This window comes from Ischnura elegans, chromosome 4, assembly GCF_921293095.1.
Source record: "Ischnura elegans chromosome 4, ioIscEleg1.1, whole genome shotgun sequence".
Classification (NCBI taxonomy): Eukaryota; Metazoa; Arthropoda; class Insecta; order Odonata; family Coenagrionidae; genus Ischnura; species Ischnura elegans.
In genome coordinates this window covers 115,799,438-115,805,548 of record NC_060249.1, presented here as the reverse complement: position 1 = coordinate 115,805,548, position 6,111 = coordinate 115,799,438, and positions in this window count along the sequence as shown.

Sequence of the window (6,111 nt, the reverse complement as noted above, 5' to 3'; positions counted from 1 at the left end):
CACCCTATGGTATACAGACTATAGGCTCTTAGATTCCGATGGCAAATTTATATTTTTCCATTTCGCGACCTTGTTCACACGATTTTCAAGATTTTAAATTCATGATGGTCATTTTTAGAAATTCTTTAAGCTAAAATCGTAATCTGAAAGAGGTATGAGTCGGTCCTTTCCTCCCCAAGGTGATCGCGGCTCACGTATCTGGCGGGCCCGTGCGCCACCCTATGGTATACAGACTATAGGCTCTTAGATTCCGATGGCAAATTTATATTTTTCCATTTCGCGACCTTGTTCACACGATTTTCAAGATTTTAAATTCATGATGGTCATTTTTAGAAATTCTTTAAGCTAAAATCGTAATCTGAAAGAGGTATGAGTCGGTCCTTTCCGACGCACGCATATGACGCACTTTTTACCGTGAAATTAAAAATAACGATCAGTTGCGGCAAAGTAAGTGAATCCAAAGTGATTGACACTACGTTACATTTCCGACGTCACGGTGTCCGCAATTTGCAAGAATTTTATGATGATTCTAGGGATAATTTTAAGTAAATTTTCCGTTAGGCAAATGACAGAAACATATCTGTAGGCCACTCTAAATATCAATATCAACGCATACGCCATATTTAGTATTTACAAGAATATAAATGTAATACTCTCAAAATGCAAGTACTGGCAATATTTGAAAGGAAAATGTAAATGTAACATTTCCTTCGTGATGACAATTTGCTGAAACTCTATTAGTTAAAAATACGAGGCATATTTAACTGTTAAATAAAAAATAATATTATTACAAAAAAATAATATAGTATTGACTGGGTTAGTGAACCGAATGTGATTAACACAGGATTAAATTTCCAACATGAGGGTGTCGGCAATATCCAAGAATTTTAATTGCATGAGTTCATTTATTTTTTAAGCCAATTTTCATTAGTAAAATGGTGAAATCACATTTTATTTTATTATATCGTTCCTCCACTATTTTACGCATTAATCGTATTAATTTGCTGACAAAATTGTAAAAAATCAAATAGTATATAAAACAGGCAGTTTAATTACAGGTTTTTCAAGACGGGGAAGTATAATTTCAAGGGTCCAGTCTCGTTCCATAAAAATAAAAACCAAAGAAGAGCGCTGGGCGTAACGATTAAAATATGAGTAGCGTCTTTGCGTCGGAGTGACAAAGGAATGACCCATTCCGATTGTGCTCTTTCATTAAAGCTTATAAGAATGAGAGAAGATATTAACCGCGTTCATCCTTTGGGCAGAGCGGAGCTTCAAAAGGTTTTTAATTAGGCGATTCAAAAATTAAATCTAGCGTGGAGAAGGAGGAAGGAAACCGTGGAGAACAATGGTGGAATGGGGAACAATGGAAATAGAAATACTTCAAAGAAATCACTCAGTCACATGCCAGCAGATGAAAATGCCCATTTTATTAAGCACAAAAAACAATCTCATTCAGGGATAGCAAATATCTCCTTGATATCTGAGAGGCTTCCATGACAATTCGTCGTATTTCCTTAGCTTTAATTTTTGGGCTGAAGAAAATTGGTACTTACCTTTTTAATCGAAACGAACTTATTACCGATTAAATCTTCTTAGGTTTTTTTGACCTTAAACAGCCTTACCCGGTGCTACACCTGAGAATATTTTATCAATAGTATTTGCCGTTAGAGCCTACAATCTTTTATCAACTTATTACCGGTTCACATTCAAAATCTAATATTATCATGGCAGCGATAATTTTATGTACAACGTCCAATAACGGAATGGTTAAAGTATTTCTGTAGGTCTCTCTGAAAATCAATTACAATTCATACAAGAAATTTATTATTTATTATGATTTAAACACAATATTTTCGAAATGCAGAGACTGAAAAGATTTTTCATATCAAACACTATGTATAACAATATAAGACACGGTCTCAGGCTTTACTCTGTGGAATTGCTTCATTATAGAATAAAATAAAATAACTTTGTTTTATTCCATACTTTATTTTAAATAGTACGACCCGGGTTTCAGCATCTCATGCTATCATCCTGATTTTTATTATAAACTTCCCAGTAAACAGCACATGACGGCCTTTTACAACGAAGGTTTCCAATATTAACAAAGTACAACACAAACATCCATGCCCTGGATAGGGATCACCTACCCAGGCGGGATTCGAACCACGACCTACGGTTTAGCAGGCGAGGACTTTACCCCACCGCCACCGAGGCCGGCATGATGATAGCATTAGATGCTGAAACCCGGGTCGTGCTATTTAAAATAAGGTGTGGAAAAACTCTCACCCGAAATGTTTGGGAGGCTAAATGATTAAATCATTGATGTGCCCCTTCATTCGAACCCTCCCTCCTCAGAAATGCGTTCCCCTCCTCAAGTGTACCACCACCTCTCCCTGAAACATTTTTCTCCCAATGGCCTTGTCTATTCTCACCCTCAATCATTGCCGGCTCCTTAATCTATCGCTGATTTTCAACGCTAAACCAAACACAGAGTGTTGCACACACAAATTATAGACACATTATCCCTTTCGCGAGCTATATACTCATGTTAAGGCATTATTAGCCCGTACGAGGCAAATCAAGGGAAAGATCTCAACTATAAAGAAGAAATATCTGTTAACCATTTGCATTAATTAATTAAGGGGCCGATATCTCGCGGCATGTGAGACTATATCACACAGAAAAATTTCTAACATTACTCCTGCACGCTATTAATGCAAATAAGTTACCAAGTAATAGACTATGTAACTATGGCAAAAAGGGGTTCGTGAAAAATCCATAAGCAGGCATTAGGGCTGCGAAAAAAAACGATACTTTGGACTCCAAGGATAGTAATACATTAGTTAAAATAAATATTGATCTTAGACATTTTATATATTAATGGCAGTGCCGTGCACCGCCATTAATATCTTGGGCACCTCTATCCAAGAAAGTAATTCTAAGCACTGCAGGAACAAGTGACTTTGTACGCAGTCACGCGCACGGGTGCAAAGTTAAATACACCAAAGGATGAAGTTCGCCATAAAAAAATATTTGACTTAGCAGGGATTCGAACCCAGATATCCCGATTGCCAGTCAGGTTAGCCCGCCTGGCCGGCAATCAGGAGATCCGGGTTCGAATCCCGGCTAAGTCAAATATTTTTTCGTGGCGAACTTCATCCTTTGGTGTATTTAAAGTAATTTGAGTTTACACTTACTTTTATCAGGCATGGAACGCAAGGAAGTGAAAACATCGGGAGGATAGTAAATTTCAATTATGAATAATGGAATACCCTAAATATAACCAAACAAAATTTGATCAAATAATAATAATAATGTGGAATTTTTTGCAGTGACTCGAATTACGGTAGAGTAATATGCTCAAAATGCTTATCAATTACCCATTGAAGTCCGCACGAGACATCATATTTTGGAAGTTCCAAACTCACTTTCAGCAGAAATTTAATGCGAAGAAGTACAATACACTTGGAGAGTGCAACTGGGATGTATGGGAACCGAAGAAGATGAAATCTGTAATCCCCGGATGGACCCAAAAAGCCTTTCGAAGGATTCGATATTCCGGTGAAGTCACGTACCTCCCAGAATCCATTTTTTATCCCTCGAAGCGCTCTCCGAATATTATTTATAGGAAGGGAAAGAGAAAAGAACACACTCTCCCATTATCCACCGCTCTCTCTCTCTCGAAAGATTCCAGTTCACGTGGAATGCACGATGCTTTCTCATCCGTGAAAGAGCGCTCAGCACTGCTAGTTCCATTACTAAAAATATGTCTCAATATCCTATTTCAATTCAATTTATTTCCACATGCCCCGAAAACGGCTCGTGAAGGCCTTTAGAGGAAGTAAGCCAACTAGTATTAGATAGGGTTGGATGGAAGGCTGTAGTCGAGCAATCTCAGGATTGAACGGACAATAAAGGGTGAAAAACTAATGAAATCCGAGGATTAAAGAGTGTAATTTTTCCATATTGAAATAAATAATTGAAATTTTCCACGATTATAAAATTTATTTCGACCACGATTTCAATGTTACAACAGCATCTTGAAGATTATTAAGTGACAATATCGATTCGTAATAAATTTTATTATTTTGGAGAATTTCAAATAATTATTACAATATGAGTGAAAAACAAACATAATAATTAGAGCTGTATAAGGAGTTATGATTCAGCCGTATTTCACATTAAGCAGCATATCGACGATATCAACAATTTACAACTGCACAAGCAAGAACACCAATGCCCTAATTAAAATTTAACTTATCCGGGCGAGACTCGAAGCCGCGACTTTCGGATTTGCAGGCGACGACTTTACCCACCGCCACCGAGGCCGGCCGGATTTTTAAAATGTCCACTTTCTACTTTCATTCTTAAACAACGGCATCGTCCACCCAACGACACGTTTGTCTGCCAACATCGTCCATCAGACATCACGATATGTCCGCTATTATTGTAACATAGGAACAAATTTTATTTAATTCATCAAACTTTATATGTGAACACGAACTGCATTCGTTCATGAATTCAGCCTTCCAGCAATCCATACATTCAATTTATTGCAGAAAAGGTATTTTAAAATTATGAAATAAAATTAAGCTACAACTGAATTCCTTTTATTATTTTTTATTATATTATTGTTAAAAAACATTTTAATAGCCGTTTATACCTCATTGTATCAAATTCATGCACGAATTCATTTATAGACCAGACGAAGGTGTGTAAATATACCGAAACATTGGCAAAAATTTGTATTTAAAATTTTAAATTCTTCAAGACCTACACTCCAAGACAAAAATCAACGTAAAATAGGCCCATTCGATTTTATTTCATACTCTGGATTTTTAGCACATTAAATAATTAATTTTGGAAAAAATACGGCGTTAAAATAGTCTGAAAATATTAAACTCGAAATGAGTGAGGTTGAACTCTCGTATTGTAGATACTAGCTCTAAGCTCTCGTTTTATTAAGCTCAAAGATTAATTGCTTCAGGCAATTATAATCGTACATTATCGTCCAACCTTAATTATTTAATATACTTAAAAATCCAGAGTATATATTATAATATTCTTCATCCTCCATTCTCGTTCCTTATGACTTTATAGCTCGCTGAAGGAACGCTTCAACTCCTAGCTACATCATTTCCTATATTCTGCCACACCACTCTCTAAACCTCCACATCAGTAAATACCTGCAAAATTTCGGGTTATGTTTTTCAGCAAAAATCGGTGTTATTTTCCGAGAATGTGTATGCTCCTATTTAACAATGAAAGTGATGACGTGATGACGGATGGGCGACATGGGTGCACAATTGTGGGGTTCTTTAACAGTGAAAGGATAAAGTGAAATTTAAAAAAATAGCATTTCGCAAACATGCGAACGCGAATAAATGTCAAATATTTACCTTTTTACGCATCCCATTTTACATGAGAACACACAAGGTGGAAAATTCTAAACATTAAAATTAGTAAATGCAAATATCTGTAATGTAATAATAATAATAATCTATTCATCCAAAAAAAACAAAGGCTTGTCTGGAGGTTAGGTATCCTAGTTTATTGGGCAAAAGGTCTGTTTCCAGGGTACTAACAGGTTTTCATATTCATTCCTCATATGATGTAATGTTATTTCATTATGAATAAGACTAGCTGACCCGGCGAACTTCGTACCGCCTAACAATCAATGAACTTACAGTTTACTTACACCATTTATAAATCAAGAGCGGCTGTATCGTTTTTAATCATGTTTAATTTATTATAATGAAATAAGTATACAAATTCAATAAAACTACGTAAATGAGTACCAAAATTGCTTGTCAGAAGGAAATTTTCTTTATTGAATCTATATAGGGTGGATCGGAGCACGTCTACGCGGATATTTTTCAGCAAATTTTATTACGTTTTAGCTTAAGAAATGTTGGGCATTGTGGTTTAATAAAGCAGTTCATGAAATAAAAATTATACGCATTCAGTTGTTGGCTATTTGCGTTATTAGGTGTAAAAAAATGTTTTAAGGTCCAAGTCTGTTGCCTAAACTTGGCCCATTCAGGGGGCAGGTTGACACGACCCCAGACCGAAGCTTGACTGATGCTCAAAATCGTGCAAGAAAAG